The sequence below is a fragment of the Coturnix japonica genome, chromosome 1 (genome assembly GCF_001577835.2).
Source record: "Coturnix japonica isolate 7356 chromosome 1, Coturnix japonica 2.1, whole genome shotgun sequence".
Classification (NCBI taxonomy): Eukaryota; Metazoa; Chordata; class Aves; order Galliformes; family Phasianidae; genus Coturnix; species Coturnix japonica.
The window spans coordinates 9167051-9192342 of record NC_029516.1 but is presented as its reverse complement, the minus strand read 5'-3'; the positions used below and the strand labels follow the sequence as shown (position 1 = coordinate 9192342).

Here is a 25292-nt window from a genome sequence, read left to right as displayed (position 1 = left end):
TGCAGCTCTTCTCTGGATGATCATGGAATCAGCAGCAGGACAGGCTGCAGCCAGCATAGGTGTCATGAGTTGTTCTGGCAAGAGAAATCTGCTCCTGGCTGCTGCTCTTTCTGTGCTTGCTTCACTTCCTAAACCCAGTAAATCTGCCTCCTTGCAAAAGCACTGGATCCAATACAGTTTTCGTGTTCATATGTCCTGTCACATTTTGTAGCAAGAAAGGAGCCATGGCACAAGTTTACTCCAGTGAGACCTATGCTTATTGCATTTACAGAAGAAGGTGGTGTAGGCTACCTAGTGAGAAAAAACTGGTCACCAACTCATCTGTCATATCATCCCTGCCATTATTATAGCTCTGTATTCTGAAACCTGGGAAAAATACTTATATTTATCCTAGCCATGTCCTAGCCTTATTGTGATACATGGGAAATGACAGCGAAGATTATTTATGAATGTAGGAAGGAGATAAGAAAGATAAGACTCCATTTTTTATTCTATGTGGAAAATTTGTAAGAGTAAGAAAGAATAAGTAGTATTGCTTTCACTCCTTTCTTCCACCATCCATCCATTTTGAATTAAACAGTCCCTATCTTAAAAGGATATGGACACTATCACAGAGTCATGACTTCAAAGTTTTATTAAAGGATACTTCTTCATGCTACAGAAGAAAGGCAGCAGTTATCCAAACATCCGAAAGTCATCCAAATTTGATTGGATAGAAGGAAGAAGTTTTTTTTCAATAAGTGTAGTGAAACACTGGAGCAGGCTGCCCAGAGGTGGTGGCTGCCCTGTTCTTCGGGTCATGCAAACCAAGGCTGGACCAGGCTCTGAGTATTTTGATCCAGCTGTAGATATTCCTGTGCTTTGTAGATGGCTAGACTAGACTGCCTTTAAGGGCCTCTTCCAACTCAAATGACTCTACGATTCTATGAAAATTCAGGACTGACTTCTAATGTAAAGTGGCCTGAAATAACGTCTGTGCAGCTAGAACAGGAACTACATAGACAGAAAGGTACGAGTTTGACAAAATATTAGATTTATGACAAATCTCCCTTCTCAGTCATTATTAGGTAGCTTCCTAATCAATGTACAGTCTTTCTTGAATTGCATTTTGACACACCACAAGCAGAATACTATGACAAAGTAAACAAAAACTTCCTGAAGTTTTAGTTGAAAGCATTTTCAAGGTCCTTACACAAAAAGTCTGTAGCAAAAGCTGAACTCTGCTTTCATACAATCTAGAAGAGAGCCTTACATTTATGAGTCAGCATTCTTCACAAAAAATTCTTAAGCAACTGGCAAGTTGTTACCATGGTTTCTTATTAACCATGGCTTCCACCTGTGACACTGCTGATTTCATCTTCTATCTCCAGCTACTCTCTTGGCTTATTTGGTACTCTCATGTGTTATATCTTTTATCTTCTATTGTGTTTTATCTTCTATTTTTCCCTTCAAAATCTTGGGTAAATATCAGTGATTTTACTCAGTCTCGAGAGCACTTCCATTACTTTCCCACTGGATTCATAACTGAATAAAAAATGTTACAACGGAAGTTATTTCACTAGTCTTGGTCGTCACAGAAAATTGTTCTAGTTCCTATAGGCTAGAAACTTTTCAGAAGACTGTCTGCCCTTTAAAATCTCCTCAGTGCACCAGACATTTTCATTATCAGTTTTATAACAGAAAACACTCCAAAAGTTCTTTTTGCTACTTAAAGCCATTATTGATAATATCATTTATTCACAGCTCATAGTGTGAGGATTTAATACTTTTTGCTATGTACAGAAGAGCTATATAGCGATTTATATCTCCCTATTCAAGCTACTGAACATCAATTCATCCCTTAGACTGCCATTACAACACTTTATATTAGGATAATGTTTGATATACCTAATACTCGCAAACACAAACACATTATCTTCCTGTTTTTAATGGTTAGTTCCATGGACCCAGAAAGTATAAGAGTGGCACCCCACACTTAGAAATGCTGACAAAAGAAACCTATCACAAAACCTATCACAAAAACAATGACGTGCCTTTCTGCTCCCTTAGTCAAAACTGGATTTGTTGCTTAAGCCCTATAATTTCCAACTTGAATTTAGTTTGACTGTGTTTCAGACAGGTACTCAACTAAAGTCCTAAATCCTGCAAATAATGAAGACCGATTTCTAGCACAGATGGAAGAATATCAAGGTAAAATGTCCATATTTTATTTTTATTGTAACTTTTCTTCATCTGCATGCATAAAGGTTTAGGAATATGGTAGGAAAATGTTCATTGTATGAACCCACTCTCAAGGTCATTATGTGCTAGTGGAACTTCAGAGGCAAATGAGAAATGAGAAATCTTAAAACAAAAGATACCCTACATACAACTAACAAACATAGTAACATGTCATAACTGGAGTACAAATTTTCTCTAATGTGGCAACATAGAAATGATGTATATTTTGGTTTAGGATCTGATTACATTTTCATTAACTATTAAAATTAATTCCATCATTATGCCAGCACTCCTAAATTTTAATTTCTATGCTTTACTTTCCAGATCAGATATAAAATAAACCAATTTATCTGCTATAACAGTATCAACTCATAAGTGTAAGTGTGAACAAAAGCAAAAATTGCATATATCTACAGTTTTGATTGTGTTTTTTTCTGTTTCAGAGAACGGGGTATACCAAAAGTGAAAAAGTGAAACCCAGTAGCCAAAAGCATTTTCAAAACCATAAAATAAATAACTGAACAGAGCGAAATTTTTTATTATCCAAAAAGATTATCTGAGTTATTTCTAAGGTTGGATGGAAAAAAGTCAGAGAGGATTGATTTTTACATTGACTTTTTTTCATTTCCCACTGCTATGGATTTTAAAGGGTGTTTTCTTCTTTGTCCCTGAAAGGAAACTGAAATGGTGAGAAAACATATTAATTAGTTAGTTAACCTTGAAGTACTGCATGAAGCCACTCTTAAAAACATGAACTGCTTATTACTAATTATGATTTCTATTACTCATGAATGAAATGCAGAACACTTTCCTCTTTAACTTGCAAAAAGATACTTTATCTTAATTAACTACTTCTTATGTTTCCTCTAAATTTTCTGCCTCCGCATAGTTAGCCCAGGATTCATACTGCTTATACAATGGTTGCCTGGGTAGTGTTTGATTTCTCCATATTCTTTTTAACTTGTTTTTGTTGTTGTTGTTGTTGTTGTTTTTGAATGATGTTTTTGTGCTACAGGCAGTGGGAAAAGGCATCTACAGAGCCACCTCTTTACTTCTACTGGAGCCCTCAACAGCTTTACTTCTTGGTCCAGAATCCCCTGTACAGCTAGGCTACATGCTTGGCTTTTATGCAGGTTATGTTAGACAGTATCAGGCTTGATGGAATAGGAAGAAGTCCATCTTCATTCTAATTTAATAGCAAACTCCCTCCCCTCCTGTAACTGCAACCTAAATAAAAATAGATTTTCTAATCTTGACGATACATTTACCACAAGTCTTTTTTTTTGTTTTTGTTTGCTTTCGTCATATTTACATCTTTACCTAATTTACTTTCTCTAGCACTTTCTTTTTCTCACTTGGCTTGAACCACAAGTACCACAGGATACAACAAAATAAAGGTTAATAATTTAGAAGGGGTGTTTTTTTGTTGTTTTTTTGTTGTTGTTTTTTTTCCTAGCTCACTGTCAGAGATACAAATAGAAAAATAGCATTCTAAAATTCTGAAACTTTGTATAATTACTTTCTCCTTCCAAAAAGAATTTAAGTAAAATCAATAGTAGTGTCTAACATCTGTGTTGCACTTCTCCCATCTTGGCACCAAAAAAAAATCTCTTTGCAGTATACACTGTAGATATTTCATGTTTCACCTAGACTGCTTTTCTGAACTACAAATAAACACAACTCAAAACATAACCTAAAATGCAACTTTTTTGTGTGTTTTTTTTGTTTGTTTGCTTGTTTTGTTTTGTTTTTTTTCAAATAAGGGATCATATTTTCTCATAGAAATTTCTTATAACACATGGCTCTTAAAAAAAATGAAAGAGCCTCTGGGCACTGAAACGTGTGTCTGGTACTGCTTTGAAGTGAAGCCTGCAGTGCAATATCTGCCTGACAGCTGCTCCTGGTCAGAGTTTATTTAACAATTGGAAAGCTGTCACAGCAAACATGAAGTCCCATGACTTAAAGAAGCAGCAGACATTTTTCTGCAAAGGGGAACAATGGAAAACCCGTACAATAGGTTAGGTTGTTCCTATCACTATTAGCCCGGCACACATGTTGTAGTGGATGTTCCACTGAAAAGTGATTACATTTTGCAGAACAACTGATTTCAACCCGACTTTCCCACACGTGTCTTCCTTAAATCAGACAATTACTGGACAAAAGAAGCACCCACGCTTCTTTCACAGAATCTTCCAACTGATGTGAATGACTGAGGGGACTATCTGATTAAAGACAGATGTTGGTCATTTAATAGGGAATTAGAAGGTACAACCCTGCTGATGTCACCTGGGCTGATGAGATTGATGAGGAAAGTGCTAGCACAGTACAGAGCCATCCATCCACATTACAGTATTATCCGACCTAGTATAACAGCTATTTTGATGGCACAGAAATCCTTTCTTACTCTTTTGTTTTGTTTTGTTTGTTTGTTTTTCTTTCTTTCAAATAGGACAATTATATTTTCTAGTCAGAGGATTTTTGCAGGTACCTCCAACTCAAGCTCCAAGTAGAATTTAATATAACAGATGCCAAGCTAAGAAACATTCAACTTCATTAAAAATCTATTTTTATGGTAAACCTATATGCCAAGCTTGCAGAACAGAGCACTGCTCAGATACAAGAGTACAAGAAACCCAGAGAGAAGCATGTAGAACAGCTGTGTTACAACCTTTTCCCCGTAAAACTGATGCAATTATTTTCTGCTGAGTTTGAGGAAAGTAGATTAATGTAATTGCATACCACAGCTCTGTAGACCACTCACACTAATTTAAGGTACATTAACTGACTTCTGCGTGGATACCCTCTTATCGTCTAAAGGCCTTAATTCTGCCAATATGTCACATGTTTTGTTGTAGGTTCATATCCATCAGTTACGATTATGTTTACTCAAGTTTCTAAATAAGTCTTGCATACAAAAATAACAGCAATTACAATAATGAAACATCTAAGTGGCAAGAGGAAAATTTTCTTTTTTCAAAATGGGTCAGTATTTCTTACTTTTATATATTTTGTTACAACTACATTCACCATTGTTCCTAATGCAATGGAATAGCAGTGTTTGAGAAATGAAGATTAATGAGATTAGAAGCAGTGAGAGAGAAAGCCTTGTTATATTTTTGCAAGCAATCTCACACTTATTTTTCTTGCTCAAAAAAAAAATCCTCTACTTTCCAAATCAGAAGGTTTTTAGAAGATTTACTTCCTTCACTGGTGAAGGAGGGGGGAAAGTCTATGAAATTTGTATGGTAGAAGTAACATCCTCAACCATTCCTTGGCACTCTTAGGCAACACTTAAGGGCAAACAGAAAGTGTTACTACAATTGATAGAAGCAATGTGAAAGAAGGAATATATGGAATGATGAAATTACTAACCTTCCACACAAAAGTTGTCCATGTTGCTGCATTTATACCTCCTACTGCAAATCTACTGTATTTTAATTTCACCATATATTTTGAGGACCTATTAAGCTGACAGTACAACATTTCAGACATGTGGGTGGAAGTGTAGATTTATAGATAACCAGACCTTGTGAAGGGTAATAAAGGCAGGTTTTGTGAAATACCGAACAAATTGTCATAGTGTGTTAAAACATCACTGATTCTAAATGAAGGAAAATAGAAACTGGATATGCAAAGATCACTGAAATCCCACACTTATCAGATTAAGCTCTTGATAAAGTGGCAGCTCTTGAATCCCTACTGAATAGTCAGAAATAAATAAAACAGGGTCATATAATTTAAATGAGATATAAAAGCAAATTAAGGTAAAGTTGTCATTATAAGAAAATGTGAATCTTTCAGATCCGATTAGATCACAGAGTAGAATATATTTAAATCCGTCACCCATAGACATGCTCACTCTAAAGCTGTAAACCCCTCCACTTGTGTACAGTCATTCAATAGTCCTCTTTCTGTGACCTGGAAATTTTTTAACAGAACCCATGATAGTACGATATCATAGAATTATAATATAAATAGTGTGTAACAATTTGCAAGGAAGTTAAGAATTCACAAATTTAAGTGAAAAGATTCCACATAATTCCACTGTGATGGCGTACACTATATGCTGAAAATATATCACGAAATGTTGGATAAATATTTGGAAAAATTTTTCTGTAATAAAACAAAGCAAGGATTAATTAAGTCATGACATTTAGCAACTAAGCTGAGTAGGGAAGGTAGGAAATCTATGCTATATTTATGCATACAAACAGATACACAACATGCACCATCTACACTATAAACAAAAACACTTCCTTAAGTGTCAAGAAGAAAAAGTAGTGCTTTGTTCCTTTGCCCTCTTTGACAGTCTCATCTACCCGAATGTAACAAGTTTCTGGCTATGCAGTCTGCAAGGCCTTTCCAGATACAAAAGCAATGCAGTAGTGAAGGCCAGATTGAATTTCTTGTTCTCTCCTGCTTTCAAAATTTTAAAACTTAAAATTAGTATCTTACTTTTCTCGAACTGAAACGTTTGAGAGTGAGATATAATACCTATGTCATACTTGACATTCTGTGGAAATGGTCCACATAGTCAGGAAAGTCTTCAAGACTTGGGCATTAGAGGCAGATGTCTTAATGTTTAGACTTGGGAATGCTATAAACACTTTCCTTTTTTCTTTTTTTTTGTTTTTTTTGGTTTTTTTTAAACTCTGCTTCTCATACACCTCTGTATCGCAGATAAATGGGGCAGTGAGAACCCAATGAAATACTATTTAGAGGCCCCCTAATTTACCCAGCAGGTCAGAGATTTACTTCCATCCCTGACTCCTAAGATGTTCAGTTCCAGTGGCAACCTCAAGGATGGAAATGGGTGGCACTGTTAGTGCCAAGAAAAGCAGAACTCTTTCCCACTTTAATAAGCAGGTTGTAGAGACTCCAAAGCATCCAGATGTTAAGTGGCAATGAGCAAGTAATTCCTTAAATGTAGTGTTCATTTTAAAAAGCCAAACTTGGGCATGGTCATATTATTTTATAAGCTGGCTCAGCCTAAACCAAGTGTATGACAGGTGTTTAGCCACACATGTTCATAATTACAGCTTCTGCTCCATAAATATTTCTCTTCACTTTGCCAAAAGTGTTCTTTTGGAGTCCAGTGCTTCCTAGCAAATAACATGAAAAATATCCTCTAACAGAAATTACTGTTGCACAAAATAGCATTTAATAATTTAAACACAATCTTTAATGTTAAGCCTGACAATATAATCAGCTGCAAAATTACTATAAGCTGTAAAATAAGTCCTTAAAAATGATTATGTTTTAATTATAAGCAATTACAGTTCTAAAACAGTTTAACAGAAAAGACATAAATGTATGGCCCAAATGACTGTTGGTAGCCCTCAGATGTTTCAATAAAGGCTTTTACAATGAGATTTATAGTCTACCACCATTTATTGCTTAGTCTTAAAAAAAACAACCAGACAAAATCTAGTTAGCATTTCTGCAGCTGAGAAACAGACACTGAAAATAAAGAATATCCAACTTGTTTATGAAGTCTATTAGATGAAACACAGTCAATGGTCTGATGTATGGCTTAGACCTGTAGATCACCTGGACTGATCATGTCTATCAGATGAGCTGCCACAGGTGAGAGATCATAGCATCATAGAATTATAAAATTACTCAGGTTGGAAAAGACCTCAAAGATCATCAAGTCCAACCACAGTCTAACCATAGTACCCTAACTCTAACAACCCTCTGCTAAATCATATCCCTGAGCACCACATCCAAATGGTTCTTAAACACATCCAGGGATGGTGACTCAACCACCTCCCTGGGAAACTTATTCCAGTGTTTAACTACCATTCCTGTAAATAAGTGTTTCCTAACATCCAAAATAAACTTACCTTGGCACAACTTGAGGCCATTTCCCCTCGTCCTGTCACCTGTCACCACAGAATCACAGAATCACAGAATGACCTGCGGGGTGACCTCATTGAAGCCTTTCAATACCTGAAGGGAACTTACTCCCAGGAGGGGAGTAAACTCTTTGAAAAGGCTGATAATAGCAGGACTAGGGGAAATGGTTTTAAGTTAAAAGAAGGAAGATTTAGGTTGGATGTTAGGGGGAAGTTCTTTACTAGGAGAGTGGTTAGGTCCTGGAACAGGCTGCCCAGGGAGGTTGTGGATGCCCCGTCCATGGAGGTGTTCAAGACCAGGTTGGACAGGGCTCTGGGCAACCTGATCTAGTAAAGGTGTATGTTTGGTGGCCCTGCTAAGCAGGGGGGTTGGAACTACATGATCCTTGAGACTTGCCCTGCTCTCACTGTAAGCACCTTTCAGATACTGGAAGAGAGCAATAAGGTCTCCTCTCAGCCTCCTTTTCCCCAGACTAAACTGCCCCAGCTCCCTTAGCCTCTCCTCATAGGGTTGATTTTCCAAGCCCTTCACAAGCCTCATTGCCCTTCTCTGGACCTGCTCCAGTACCTCCATGTCTTTTTTGTACTGAGGTGCCCAAGACTGAACACAGTACTCAAGGTGAAGCCTCACCAATGCCGAGTACAGGGGCAGGATTACTTCCCTAGTCCTGCTCACCACAACATTCCTGACACAAGCCAGGATGACATTGGCCCTCTTGGCCACCTGGGCACGGTGCTGGCTCATATTCAGCTAACTGTCCATCAGCAAACCAAGGTCCCTTTCCATCAGGCAGCCACGCCTCCCCAAACCTGTAGGGTTGCCTGGGGTTGTTGTGACCAAAATGTAGAACCCAGCACTTGGCCCTACTGAAATTCATGCTGTTAAACTTGGCCCATTGATCCAGTCTATCCAGATCCTTCTGCAGTGTCCTTCTCCACTCAGGCAGATCAACACTCCCTCCCAACATGGTGTCATCTGCAAACTTACTGAGGGTGCACTCAGTCCCCTCATCAAGATCATCAATAAAGATGTTAAACAGAAGCGGTCCCAGCACTGAACCCTGGGGGATGCCGCTCGTGACTGGCCACCAACTGGATTCCACTCCATTGACCACAACTCTTTGGGCCAGGCCATCCAGCCAGTGCTTCACCCAGCGGAGAGTATGCCCATCCAGACCATGGGCAGCCAGCTACTCCTCGAGAATTTTATGCAGGACAGTGTCAAAGGCCTTACTGAAGTCCAGATAGACCACATTGACAGCCTTACTCTCATCCACCAAGTGTGTCACCTTGTCATAGAATGAAATCAGGTTTGTCAGACAAGATCTACTGTTCATAAACGCAAGCTGACGAGGCCTGATTCCCTGGCTGACCTTTAATTGGTCCATGATGGTTCGCAAGATTATTTGTTCCATAACCTTCCTAGACACCGAGGTGAGACTGATATACATGCCTTTGCCACCACTGGACTCCCCACAGAGTAACACCTAAAATGCCTCTCATCCCTCTTTGCTTCAGCTCTGATAACTAATATTTAAAGAGCATACAATGCAGCCCAGACTAATTTAGTAATCTAATGTAAACACAGAAAATAAAAAATGGAGACCAAAAGTGAATTTCACATATACTGATATAGGTATTATAGTATTTATCTATGGAACCTGAATTAGAATCTGTTCCCTGTGCAAAGTAATACATAAATACTGGTAAAATGCCTGTAACTGGAGAATTAAAAAAGCATGTCTTGAAAATTATGATTGAAAAATAAATCTCATAGTAATGGCTCTTTCAAAAGTGCTAAGTGTACAATTTTTGCTACAGCATTTCAGTCAAAAAGTTATTTTATCAGGCATATTTAACATATCACAGTCATACTTTAACCACAATTTGTATTAAAATGATTTTTTTTTCCCCCACCAAACTAATAAGCATTACATTTTAGCCCCAGGAAAGAAAGCAGTATCATTAAATTAAACTACGGCAGACCGGATACCAGTAAAAAAAGATTAAAAGAGGAAAAAAAAAAAAAAAGCAAAAAAAAAAAAGCAAAAAAGCAATAGGTTCATGCAAATCATGAACATACTCAGGAGCAAATGCCTAAATCCACACATATGTGCACTAATTCCAACTCAATGAGAATTTCAACTTATCCACTTCATTCGAGTCACTATCCCAGCAATACCTTCTTGTCATGCACTGAGAGTGCAGAAGCTGGCCTTCCAGTCCATATGTTAATAAATATATAGCACACACACACATTTCTCACCTTAAAGCGTGATTAGTTTAATCAACTGTTTGTGGTAAGAAATTCACCATCTTTTACAATACACATGAAGAAATCATGCTATCATCTAGATATAACTGTATGCAAATAGAGACTACATGACGTCTGTGCAAAATAGCAGCATAATATTGCTGTACTGTGAGGTGATTGAATGTATCCCGCTGAATCCAAAGCCTGCCTCAAATTGACAGAGAGTTATAGGATCAGACCTCAGACTGAAAGAAACGTAATATAAAATACACAATAATTTGATAAAAGATAAACATGTAAACTTGTATTTTTAAGCTTATCTGTCTGTATACAGATACAATTTGTTGTTATTTAGGTTATACAGCATTTAATGTATGTATGTAGGAGAGATGTTAGCATAAGTGCTCACAGAAATGACCAAATGCCTATCTCATTTTGTCCCCAGACATATGTTGGAAAAAGTGAACAATAAAACTTCCCTTGAGTTCAGTAGCACAGAAGTGATTTCTTAAAACTGTGAATCTCACTGCTTTTTGGGGAGCTGATGTATAAATTAGGACCCATATTAAAAATCAGATGACTTTTTGGGGGAGAGTAGGAACAGGAACTGTTAATTTATCTGCCCTGTGCCAGGGTCTTTGTTACAGTGAGGTACATCCCAGGTAGTGCCAAACATAGAAGTTAAGCACCCAGCTGACCTGGGACTCTGCACAGATATCCTGCAAAAACATGTCTGCCTTTTCTGGTCTTGCCACTTGCTTAAATGCAAAAGTTAAATATAAAAACAGGGTTGTATAAAGATTAAACAGGTGTGTATGTACTCTGGAAGACAGGACTTGATGGTATAGGGATAATCTTTCCAATGACTCTGTATGAAATGATTATTTAAAAATATGGTATTATACTGTTCATTTAATATGAAATTAATTTGAAAAAATATTCCACAATAACTTAAGCACTGAAAAAGCAAACACATTGGCAACAAAATCTAGGTTTTGTATTACACAGCTCACAGCTACAAGCTGTTCACTAGCAAGTTCCAAATTGTATGGCCTCTTTTTAAATGCAGCTTTCAGTGACACTGATTCCTCTTGCTTAATAATGACAAGAATTCATAAATAAAACATCTATTATATTAAATAGCAGAATGCCACCTTCTGATAAGCGAGTGTTGTCTAAGACAAAAAGCCCTGACTCTAACTTTACTCTAGCAGTGTAATGCTACCTTTCTTATAATTTATGATGTTGTTGTTTTTTTTCAAATTTTATATACAAACTTTAAGAAATATTTGGTGCACAGTGTATTGAAAAGAAAGCTGCACATCCAGGTTAATCAGCTGTTTCATTTGCAAATATATTCTTCCTTTCAAAGCCTGACTTCCAATGTGCAAAGCTGTCACCTGCTTAACATGCCACAGTAGTGGCATGTATAGTAACAGCAGTTACAGAAATAAACACATATTGTTTTGGAAAGATCTAAATGGACTTTGTCTTCTAAAAGACTGTTGCTATTTAAAACAAACAAACTAACAAAAAGTAAAATATCATCACAGAAGATGCAAAAGAGACAAAGCAGATATTATTATGCATGCAAAGGGCTGTGGCACAGAATATTAAGTTTCTATAGAAATTAGCATCAAAATTAGAAATAGCCGTGAAGTCCTTAAATTCTTTCCATTTCACAAAGTCATTCTGAATTACACTGAGTTTTTGCTGAAGGCACAGCTGGCATTTTGTGGTTCCTGGGTTGCAAATGCATATTAATGGCTATTAGAAAAGTATAACAGTGTATGAAAAATAATAATAATAATAAATAATCAGTGCAATCTCTTCCTTCTGTTCAAGGGGTTATCAGTCTGTTTCCAGACACACTGCAGTCTTCTGTCATGAAAATAGTTTTGATAACTGTCCATTGCAATATGAGGTCCAAATGCATAATTCTTTGTATGCAAGCCCAGGGGAAGCTTGATCACAGGATAAGGGCATCATCTGCACAAAATGGTGTGGGTGGACTTTAGCTATAGCCATAGCTATATCAAAATCATGACTAAGTTTCCCCAAGGTGTTGGATAGACCAGCTGTACATCAGAAGTTCTGGCATACTGTAAACTACCAAAACAACCAAAAAAAAAAAGCAACAAACAACAAACAATAAGAGCAACAACAAAAAACACCACCCACAAGAAAAAGAAAATGCAATTACCCTGTAAAGAACCAGCAGCACCTAAAACCATATTGCAGTTCTTCACATTACAGAATTAACCTTCTGAAATGGCTAGTGTCAGGCTTCATAAGCCAGATCAGTCACACACACCTGTACAGATCTTATATTTTTGTTGCAATCCTCCAATTGTGATAGATTGCACTTTTCTTAAATCTGCAGAAACTGGAGATTGAAAGATAATGCTAAATGTCATTACTGGAGTGTTATGAAAGTCTAAGCTTTGTTCCTTAAAAGAAAAATAACTCTTACAGATAGCTCACAAATAACTCATACAAATCTTAGAAACATAAGACTACATGCTCCTGATGTTTGGATTTCACTTTTGAAAGCCTGGTTGAAGAGTCTACACATGTTTGATTCAAAAAGCTCAGGCACAGAAATGGTTTCCAACTGCGTGCACAGGGTGAAAGGGCTATAAGGGTCAGTTCACAGCAAAGCTGAACAAGAACAACACCAAATGTAATTCAGCTTTAAAACAATGCCTTCTCAAAGAGGCTTTGCTCTCCTTTTTCAGGCTGGGGTAAATGCTCTAAGGTCAGGAGGGCACAATGCTTGTCAGTGTATTCAGCACACATTAGAGAGATAGGCTATTAAGGAAGAGTGTTTGACATTTACTCAGAAGCCAACCCTCCCCTCTTTCGCTTGTCCTCTTCCCCAGTTTCAACACATTCTCTAATTAAGCATCAATACAACACAATATAATTGAACAGATGTAGTAGTCATTACCAGGAATTACCCATTCTCCTATCAAATCAGAGTGTTCAGAAAGGGCTGTGTTTGAAATGGGTGAACTTAATTGCTCGAAGGTCCCCAAGAGGAATGTACAAATAGATCAAGACATCACACACGCGCAACTGATCTCGGCTCTGACACAAGCTTTTTGTCACTCTCTCATCCATCTTTGCTTACTAGGGTTAATGGTGGCTGGAATCGACACCAGACAATTTAGTAAATAAGAGCATTGGATGTCTTTCAAATGAAGCATACCAGAACTCAGGCTTCAGTGACGTTTTGATTAAAGGTCCATAGGAAGACTTTTTATGAGGCAGCTGCTTAAAAGACAATCTATTTGAGTAAAAACAGAGCAGAGTAGCTAGTATCCCTTGGCAATTTACTCTGGAACATTTGTTTGCTTCACAACGATCTGATTCACAATCATTGCACTTGCATGGTTGGTTGATTAAATCAGTTTTTCTAGCAGTCATTACAGTGAGCAAAGAAGAAAAAGCAAATTGCTAAAGTAATGCCTCTTTGTGTTATGCAAAACAGATAAATCACAACAATGCATTTCATTTCCTTCTCCAGCACTTTTTTCTCTGTTTCCATTTCCGACCATAAAGTACTGGGTTTTTAAGTTCCTTACTCATAAACAGTATTTAATTAAGAAAAGTGTTAATCCAGACCAATAGTGGAAAATGTTCAGAAGGGAAGGTGCTACCATTGGTTTAACACTCAATAGCAGATTCACTGATAGTGATCTAGGAGAGGATTTATTTCTTTAATTATGTGATTAATTAATTAATGAGCAGTCAAATAAAACCAACAATGGCAATTTGAATCTTGCTAACAAAAACAGGCTCTCTACCTTAGGTGCCTACCCAAGTGGTGCTGCAATCTACACCTGGGATCCAGCCTGGGCTGGAAGAGGTGACCTACAACATTTACAAGGCACAGGTATGACACATTCAGGCAACAGAGAAGAGGAGAATAAAAAAGTCTGGCAAGCAGAAAAAATGTCTCCTTGGAAGATCATGCTGCATTTATTTAGGCCTGGATAAGTGCTGGTAGGATAAGTGCTGGTAGTAGGAAAGAGTAATAGCTAGCAGGAAAAGTGGGAATGAAGGAACTGGTCTTGCAGTGAAAGAATTCAACCCCCCCTACCCCCCACCCCACCCCCTCCAAACCAGAATTGTTTATTTTAGACAAATATCCATGAATGAGTCTGTTTCAACTCTAAAAATTTATACATATTTATAAAATGCCACCCAAGGCAGTTTCCAGATTGCTCAGTGAAAATGCTGTCAATATCACTGGAGGAAGATGGAAGAGGCTTTTAAACTGGGTGCAGTTTCTGCATTTCTCTTCATTGTTACGAACGTAATACAGTTTCAGTGTGACAACGTACCAAATTCCAAGGCTACATTTAATGCTTTGACATCTCCCATATAAAGGGGAAGCAAAAAACTGTAGTATAACTGAGTTCTCATGTTTACCTTAAATAAGGCTCTGAATATAGTAGTCATACTTTTGCCAGACACTCATTTACCGTTACTACAATCTGTACAATTCTCTTCTTTGTAAGCATAATTTTCTTAATTTTCTCTTCTTTTTGTCAGCACCCAAATGTGTTAAAACACTACAGAAAAAGCTCCATCCTGAGATAGCAAAACTCCATGCATATGCTGCTTGTACTTTGGCCCTAACGTTCATCAGCATCTCTTTCCTCCCCAGCAAGCAAAACATCTGGTGCTTGTCTTAAATTGGTCCCATTTGGTACCATTTAATGCAAGAAGTCCACTGCTGACTGGGAGCCACACATCATTTTTTTCCAGTGTAAATGTTACCAGAAAAAATAAAAAATAAAAAGTTTAAAGATAATAAAAGAAAGGAGATAAAGTAGGAAAAGAAATACAGAAATAGGCTGAGAGGCTGAGTAGTTTCTGCTATCAAAGTTCTTCCTTGTCTGTTCAACTGCATGAAAGCTAAAACAAACTTCACAGATGATAAGGTATGTGTCATTTCCTTATTTCAAAATGTTCTCTCACATAGCACTGTTTCTGTTGAAGCAGTAGTAACTGAAGCAACTTACACAAAAATGTGTAAGTCAAACAGGATTGCCTTCAACCAGCACTAACTCATTATACAAATGCTGTCAAAGATTCTAGTTAGATTGCACAGAATGAAGATCAGTCTCCTCCAAATCCAAACTGAGTTGTTATGCTGTGAACATGAAGCTAGCTTTAAACCAGTACTTATATCATTGCCATATCCTGTATTTTATCTTTTGATCAGTGCTTCAGAGGTGCACTGGAAAGTCCTAGATTTTCTTTCTCCATAGACTGTGGACCTTGTTTGGGATGAATGTATCAGACAGGATTCAAACAGGATCGGATTCTGAAGGGTGGTTTGAACTGGATCACAACCTCACCAACATCCCTTAAACTATCTGCATGTACCAAGAAGTAACCCCCACTTCTCTGAATACAAATAGTCATACTTCCTTACTTCATTCATTTTCACACATCCTTTCTTTGTTTTGAGGCAGCTAAAGGAATGAATTCAGAAATCATGCATCAGGCCTTAGCTTCTGAGCAGCAGCTGAGGACTGTCACAAGGAAAATAGCACAGGAGCACAGGTCTCTAAATCCTCAATGTCATCTTGTGGGGCTGGGGGTGAGAGGGGAGGAGAGAAGGGGTTGGATGGGAAAGGGAATGCACAAATAATCCCTGTAAACTGTCAGTCTGCTTCTTAACAAAATCCCCTTCACACATTATATGCAAGTGAGAGTTTGGGTACAGGCCAATCTATCGCATTTACAATCCCCTGATCTGTGTGGGAATAGAAGAAGCTAAACAAAGAAGGAGATGCCTAACCACTACACATCTGAAAAACTAGCATCCCCTTTTTTAATACAAGCTATCATGAATGGCTCTGAGAAAACATTCTGAAATCAACTGATGTTTAAAAGTCTCACAGCACACAGCAAATTACTGTAATCAAAATTTGATCCATTTATACCTCTTTCTAACTCTGTCCCTGAAACATAATCTCTTTTCATGTACAATATGGGAGTACACTGTTTTGTGAGATCTGTTGCATACAGTACAACTGGTGATACTCTGGATAAGAAGGATGAGATAGCTTTCAGTCTTACAAAGGTAACAGGCCACTTTAATGAAAGTTTAGAATTTGCGTTTAATATTTAATCAACTTAACACTTTGATTTATGTAGGCTACTGTATATCCTCCAAGGGCACGAGGAAAGTACTTTCAAGGAAGAGCATTTGGGGAGAAAAATGTTGATACTTCTACTCCAGTTAAACTCCTAATTGTGCATAAATTTTTCATACTTCTTCTGTTTCTCTGCATACATTATTTTCACAATGAAAACATGAAATCAGACATTTCTAAACTGTAGTTTATGATAAGCACTCATCATAAAACACTTGCTTCTCCTCATTTCCAGTACAAAAACATTATCAGACACCAAGAGAAGAATACATGCATGCACAATTCAGATATATTTATTTTCTTGCTATCCAACTTTATAAATGTATTTTTTCTGAGTCAGCTAAAACTAGTTGTTGATGCAGTAAAACCAAGTGGAGGTGAGAAAGTGATGTCTCATGGAAAGGCCAAAGATTACAGTAGTAGATTTATGCATGAAAATCATGAAATTCCTAACGACAACATCAGACTTGAATATCTACATCCTATGTACATAGTGTTAGATGAAATGTCTATGTTTCTAAGCTTTTATATCAAAAATTACATTCCATACACTCCATGCACTCTTTATTTTTATAGTAAGCAACATAATGAAATATCAAGAATTTGTACCAGTATGTACTGTTGAAGACACTGATGGATATTGGCTTTCCTAGACAAGCAAAGTAACGGTATCTCAGTTACCATATCCTTGGCAACTGCTAAGTATGGAATAATAAACTGGCATGTTCTGGACAAGTAAGCCTTGAAATCTGTTGTTATTCACTGTCGTGTTAAGACTGCAAATTCTCTTTTCCACTTCTGATGGGATACTTTCAAGTTGTCTTTTGCTCCAACTAAAACCGTATTTCTCTTAGTCATTTACTGCGCTGACTTCTGATTTTTACTGTTTCCTTTCAAATGTCAATCCAAAAAGTGTGTCAGCACAGGAAGAGTATTATCATTATTCACACAGTCTATTTGTAATGATCTTGGGGAAAGAAAGTGGGCAGATTGGTTTTGTTCCTACAAGAAAAAAGTAAGTGACCTATTAAATCTGAAGCTGGCCTTTTGTTATCAGTCAGCTGGACAAGTAAAAAGGACCACCTTCTTTGTTATGCTTATTGAGCAATTGTCAACACTACATGTTCCAAACTGGTACTTTCCTGAAAGGCTAAATGAATTACAAGTGGCCTGCCAAAACCATAAAGGAAATCATGGCAGAACCATGAAAAGAATCATCATCCTTGTCATTGGCTCACCAGACTTTTGGGTAAGAAAGTGTAAGCAGGAATAGCTTAGTGCTGCAAACTCCTAACCTCTCCACCTCACTGACCTGCAGAGAGAATTAACAAGCAAAACCAGCGCAGCTGTACCTCTCCAAATCCACTCCATACAGTAAAACAGGAATCTCATTCTACATTGCTTTGAACTCCTTTTGTGCTGGTGAATGTTGATTTTAGCAGCTTTCAGAGTAGGAGTGACATGACAGTATGGAAACAAGATCCTACTATTTTTCCATTGTGAAACACGGACATTGATCAACAAGGCTTTTAGAATTTCAGAAAAGAAGACAGCAGGTTTGTAGATGCCTAGTTCAGAGCTAAGCTATTATTTCTTTCTAAAGCTTCCTGAAAATACACAAAGAGGTCCTACATTATTCTTTCCATGCTTTCCTCTTCCACAAGCCTCTGGCAGCTTTTTGCATGGGACAGCTGCTCCCTGACCACTCCAGGGGTCCTGTCACCTTTAAGCACTCCAGGCCAGATGGTTTCTCACCTTGCACAGCAGTAAAATTTAATACTGAATTTCACAGACAAGGCTTTTTCTATTCACGGTGCTATGCTAAGAAGCTTAACAATTGGCAAAGTGGCAAGGTCAGCTGTCTTGAAGCTTTAAGAAAATCCAAAGAATCCAAACTATGGCCCCAATTTATATACATTTACCAAGCTCCTTGTGCATTAGGTCATAGATTCTTCCCACAGTCCTATCATATTTTTTTCCATTCAGTTTATTGTCTTATCCATGTGCTAAAATCTCAAGCTCCAGTCACTAGCAAGCAGTATGTATTTCATTTGTGTTATGTACTTTCAACTGCCACACTTGGATGTTTCTTGGTCTGCATCTCTTTACTACAAGTGGTTTGCGTGAACCACTGATAGCCCCTAGCTAGTCACTTCTGTGACTATACACAGCCTACTCAGTAGTTCAGTATTTAATCAGTCATACCTGATATACATACACTCAAAATCCCATCACATAAGAGACACATATACAGTAAACTCTATTTTTCAGACTCATGTAACACTGTTTTATCCTTAAGCAAACTAAAAGTGGATTCTATGGCATACTCTTATCAGACATACTCTAGCAATCCAGTAAAAAAACTTACTGTAAATAACTTTACTGTTTAAGAACTTAAACAATATGACTGTTCACTTAAATCAATGAAGCCTACCTAAAAGGAAAAAAAAAAAAAAAAGAAAAAGAAAAGAAAAATAGGAGTTACCAAAAGGTGTTTCAGAAAGTTATTTATTTATTTATGTATTTATTTTAAATGTTAATGAATAGAAAGCACACGGTTTCTGTGTTGACTGCAGTGTAATTCTCCTCCACATAATTCTCTTTCCAAAAGATGCAAAATATTGTCACTGACTTGCCACTTCTGTTGGTTATCTGCCATCTTCATGATCAGCAATGTTTCCACAACTCTATAAAATCAATTAGCTCTAACTCGTGACAAAAAACCATTTTTGTTTAGAAAATTTAGAAAATGTTTAGAAAAAACTTAGAAAATTTTCAGTACTGTCTTTGGATGCTAGTACCAAATAGTCCTTGTACCAGAATGAACTCTTCATAGCACACACTAATGGCATCTGTAAATATGAAGCATGATATGCTGAAATTATCTGAACTACAGTAATTCCAGCTTCTACTTGAAAATTTTTTGAGGAATTTGATGAGCTCCTGTTTCAGTACCACAATGAAAATTTGATATTTTAAGAGTGGACAGGATAATGAAAGAATGCAGTAAGAAAATATTTCAGGGGACTTGCTTTTTTCTCTCTTTGTTGTGGGCATGCTCATCTACAAACAAAAAGTGTCTGCTATAAAATGATAAATCTTTTCAAATCACATCTATTGTTGAAAAAAATACAAAATAAAGTGGTGGAGAGAAGAAATAAGATTAAACATTGCTAAGTTTATCTTTGCTTTCAAAATGTTTGCAAATAATCAAGATTTTCCAAACAAAAACTGTGCAGTCAGATATTGTCCCAAATAACATCACCAAAACAGAAGGTGTGCTGATAGCAGCAAAAACTGTGGCACAACAGAAGCAAATCTAGGGTGCAAAGTAGTTATGCTGAGAAAGAAATGTCCAAGCCAGGTGCAATTGGAACGTTTTACTTTGAACTAACTATAGTTTAGTCCTATGAACTAAATTCTTGTGAGCCCTTAGAGGACATTAGTTGAAGCACGTCTTCCAGTTTCCATTTGTGAGCATCACGATCATTCCACAACGAGAATTCAATGTGTATATTCCAACACTAAACACAACAGAATCTACACTGAAACTTAGCAAGCTTTTGCAATAATATTTGTATCCCTTTTCTTAGTTATCATGATTTCAAACACCATTCCTTCTGTATTTATAAAGAACAACCTTTTGTTAAAATTGAGACCACTGAAGAGTAGTTTAATCATTTAATCTCTTTATCGTTCATTTTCATCATAATGGCTTTCACTGCAATCACTGCATCAAATCATTAATAAATCAAAATACATTTAGCAGTTGGTAAGGAAAATAAAACAATCAGGAGAGTTTGTCTCAAGTGCTAGAAGTGCTGTGTAGCACTGAGGTACTGGTTGGAGATGGGCGTACACTGCTTCATTTGTCAATATGTCAGGAACTACAAAAACAATTTTACAACTTCATTCTTCCTATCAATACAAAACAGAGTTCATTTATATACAGATATCTATACAGATAGCTATTTTGTTTTTTTATATATCAGCTTGTGCATATAGAAAATGCTATATTTATATTAGGTAACTTTTTTTTCTTAGCACAGAAGAATGAGAATATTTGTAGGAATAGATCTAGGGAAATCATCTCATGCATGATATATGCACCACTATTATAAAGATGTTTAGCTTTTGATTCCCTTCAAAATATCCTAAGCTGCTATTAGATTATCTCTTAGTCTCTTTTATGCAGGACTAAAGGAGTACAACTCCTTTACACTCTTTCTGAGTCACAAGTCCATGGTGGTCTTGCTAGCCCTCTTCTGTACCATTTCAAGTTTCTCAGCATCTTCCTTGAATTGAAATGTGTGATGAACTCCAGCTGCAGTCTCACCACTTCTGAGATCTCATGGAAGAGCCATGGAGCTTATGGTACAGGTGAAACGCATTATGAACTTAAAATCAGTTTTTCTGAGTTACAGATGTGTTGTGCCTGGGCATCAAGTCTATGCCTGGGTGCAACTGAGTCATTAATTGCTTGGGTGTGCCAGGAACTCTTGACTAACTGATCAGCCAAGCTGACTGACTTCATCTTAGCCAAGTCTCTAAATGGTGCATGGAGAAATGGCTCCTAGGAGGAATTTCAATCAGTGCAGAAGATTCCCCAGAAGATTCCTCATGTATTTGTACCAATTTGGACCTTCCACTGTACTGAACAACATCCTTGGGAGATGTGGCTAAGTTGCTAAAGAATTACCTATATTTTATATTGGTATTTGCAGGCATTCAGCAGAAATGGACCTGCAAGTGAAGGTATGGCCACGTAGTTTCTTGTACAAAGTTAGGACAGTAAGTGCATGTTTTGGATGTACTTCAAGGTAATTTTTAGTAATGACTCATATGCACTGGCTATTTACATGAATGCAGGCTGAATTAGAGAGTTTCAGGATAATCAAATGATGATATAAATGGGAGGCAAATTTGTGGAAGGGATATTGCATGAGGACAGCACAAACCGGTAAGAAAATGCAGCTTGCTGATTTGGAAGGATGTTGCTCAGAAAGTTGTGCAACATGCTATAGCATCAAAGACTGTATTTTATTGTTAATTATTTTTCCTCTGCAGTAACACATGGGATCCAATTGACCATATTCTGTGTATAAAAACAGGGAGTACATAAGATGTTCTTCAGCAACGAAACATTAATAAAAGAGTGTATCTTCTTAAGAAATACTTTATTCTGCTTCCAGCTGGTTGGAGAAGAGCCATTTTCACTCTAAAATCTGCATTGTGCCCTGGTGCTGTAGCCTACTGAGTACAGTGTTATGGCTGACATGGCCATATAGCTTCTAGCTGACAGATTGCATAGTATTCAAACAAAATGAGCATGTATTTACCCACATACATAGCCAGAGTCAAAGGAACACTGCACTCAGTCATATGCAAAGCTCTTGCTTTTTCACCACCGGTTTACACTTTTGCAAAACAGCATTGCCACATGTCAAGCATGTGGCCTGCAATCCATACTGACATACCTTATCCTTAGAGGTGAACACCTGAATTGCTCCTGCAACACAATTGTCTCATGTTATTTCACCCTCTCAATGGAGCATTTTGGACACCTAGCACGTCCAAAAAACAGCAGTGAGGTAGATATAAGGCAGTTAGGAAAAAACAAAAAAAACAAAAAACAAACACTGAGTGCAAAAGATTACAAAGAACCAAGAAATTAAGTTGATCTTCAGGCTTATAGCCTTTTTAAAGTCTTGTAAGCATTATCAATCTTGAGAAATTATGACTGGTTTAGTGAGGATAGATGGAAATTCAGCAATTTATTTATTTATTATTTGTTAGTAGACCAAAGTAAAAATAAATGAGAAGAAATAAAAAAATGAAGTACCTTGCTAGAAACCTGCACCTCAAAGCAAGATAACTATTCTGAAAAAAATTTACTTTACCGGAGTATCATATGTCACTTGCACTGTACCAGGCAGCAACAGAGAAGATTTAAAGAATCTTTACAGTGCAGTAGAGGTGTAAAGATAGTACTGAAGCTGACCTTCAAGCAGATCAACTGGCATGTGCTCTCAGCCTCCACACTGTGGTATTAATTCCCTTTGCAGGCCAGAGCCCTAAAGCTGAAATGGGGAATGCTAAATCTGTGTGGAGTGACATCACAGCTCTCACAGACTGCCCTGACAGTGTCCTCCAAACTGTGCCAAGATAAATCATTTCAAAAGACAAAAGGACATTCAGATTACAGTACTATTCACCTCTTGGTTTACTGGAAAAAAACCATGTTATTTTCCCCAGGTATGGTGGCAGAGTTAATGCAGATCTCCAAACAGTCAATAATGCAGGAGGAAGTCAAGCAGGAATGTATCACAAGGACTAAGGTTGTTGTGGTTCCTAGGGAGAATATACCTGCCATTGATGTGACAGAGGCAAATTCTCCATTCTCATCACATCCAGAAGAGTAATGTCCTCTCCATTGCTTGAAAGGAACCACATAGGATTTATAAGAATCCATGGTTTTTTTCCACTTTTAGTTAAGAAAATAAGTCTGAAAATATAATTAGGTAGATTAGTTGGAGAGATATGGACAGATAAACATCAAAAATTCGGGGACAACAAATTATTTATTTCACTTTACAAATAGGCAACTGTTTAATTACTGTGCCAGTTCCTTCAAAAGATACTGATTTCACTACCTAACAATAATTTGTAAGACATATTGCTTCTACTTAGTTACACTCTGTTATTCCAAATTACTACATGGAAATAATTCGTCTTCATGGCTGGAAAGGTTTCAGTCATTACCGCAAATTCTAGTTCCCAGAACTAAGAGCTCTTTAGGAGTCAAATGCATAGTTTTGGTTGTTACACCTTCCTGTAGAGCCCTATGACCACAACATATTCACAAGATAGATATTTCTGAGTCCTGTCACACTGCAAACCTGTATCATCTTTTTTAAAATGACAGTTCAGAAGTTAATCTTCAACTGAGACAAAAGAAAACCTGTTAATAATAGACAGAAATAAATGAGGAGATAAGTAGGGATATTGTGATGCTCAGGCTCCACCAGTCTGTAAAATAATCAGGAAAGTTTATTGGCCTTTTCAGTATCTTCAACACAAGACAGGCTCCAAAAAATTGTTCTTATTTAAAAATGATGAATGGAAATAAAATGCCTGTTCTCAGACAGTGATCACTGCTCTCTTCATCCTCTGAGTCTGAGCTCCTTATTGAATTCTGTCCTTAATGTCAACTGGACAGGAAATTCTACAATTAGATGTAATCCTATATCCTGAGGAAGGGTCATGTGCTGACTGCAGAAATTACAATGTGAGGTTTCACATTAACCAGAAGGTCAGACTAGGTGATCACACTAATTTATGGTCTAGGTCACCTAACTGCCTTCCACTAGTCTTAACAGCATATTGCTAGCCATATTTTAAGTTCTTTATCATTTTTCCAGGAGAGGAAAACCATGTGATTATCAGCTCTAGGTCAAACATCTCCTGTATACAGAATCTACCCTGCTACATTTCACTATCCCATCATAAAGTGATAATGAATTAATATCATTCCATCCTCCAAGAAAGTCTTATCACTATCCATGATAGCGGACAGCAGGGGATCATTGTGATGAAAATGCATTCATTTTGATGATAATACAGTCTCTGTTACAAACTACAAGTAACACATATCTTCACCCACAAATGCCTTTTCCAATTGCCTGTTGAGTTCACATGGCACAAGTAGAATATAGGCACATGCACAATAAATATGCTAGTATTGTTAACATTATTGCAGTTCTGTGACAAAGTTATACTTTGTACCATAAGCCACTTTGCTGTTTATGCATGCAAATATAACTTTGCATGCCAAGGTACAACTTTGTGTTGTAGCCAGAGTGTCTAATTTCACAAATAACTCACAAAATACAAAACCAAAGACAACACAGTTAAAAGAAGTCACCAGACTCCCTGTTCTCAAGTTTTCTGATGAATCAGAGAAAATGAGAATATTAAAAACAAATCTGAAGAAAAAAAAGTAACATTCTCCATTATGATATTTACTTAGAGACCCTCTCCCAATTATATGAACAACAGAGGTGAAAACACTGCCAGAAAGTTTAAGTTGGCTAATAGCATTTATCATCATGGACTAGACAGAAGCTGAGACTGTTTTTCCAATAGAACAAGCAGGCAAGGATGAAAGTTGCAGATATAATAATAGAATCCCTAAACGATTTAGGAAGGAAGGGACATTTAAGATCGTCTAGTTCCAACTTCTCTGCTAGAAGCAAGGGCACACCCCTTTAGACCAGATTGCTCTAAGTCCCATCCAGCCTGCCCTTGAATGCCTCCAGGGAGGGGGCATCCACAACCTCTCTGGGCAAACTGTTCCAGTGACTCTTTGCATTCACAGTAAAGAATGAAGTTGCCATAGCCACTATCCATTGTTTTTGAAAAGTAATGGCAGTCTGGTGGTTCCCACTGACTGGAAAAGGGGAAACATAACCCCCATTTTCAATAAGGGAAAAAATGATGGTCCAGGGAAACACAGACTAGTCTCACCTCCCTCTGTGCATGGCAAGACTGTGGAGCAGATCATCCTGAAGGTCCTACAAGGCACATGGAAAATAAAGATGATTGGTGGTAACCAGTATGGCTTCACCAAGGGCAAATCATTACTGATAAACTTGGTGGCCTTTTCTGATGGAGATACACCATCAAGGGGTAAGGGAAGAGGGGAACAGCAACTGGTATCATCTGTTTGGACTTGTGCAAAGTGTTTGATGCTGTCCTGCACAACATCCTGGTCACCAAATTGGA

At 37.3% G+C, this 25292-nt stretch overlaps 1 protein-coding gene across 11 annotated transcripts in view; it reads right to left on the bottom strand.

Moving 5' to 3' along the window:
• Nucleotides 1-25292, bottom strand: part of CACNA2D1 (calcium voltage-gated channel auxiliary subunit alpha2delta 1) — a 325793-nt gene that overhangs the window by 273291 nt on the left and 27210 nt on the right. The gene's annotated exons all lie outside the window — the stretch shown is intronic.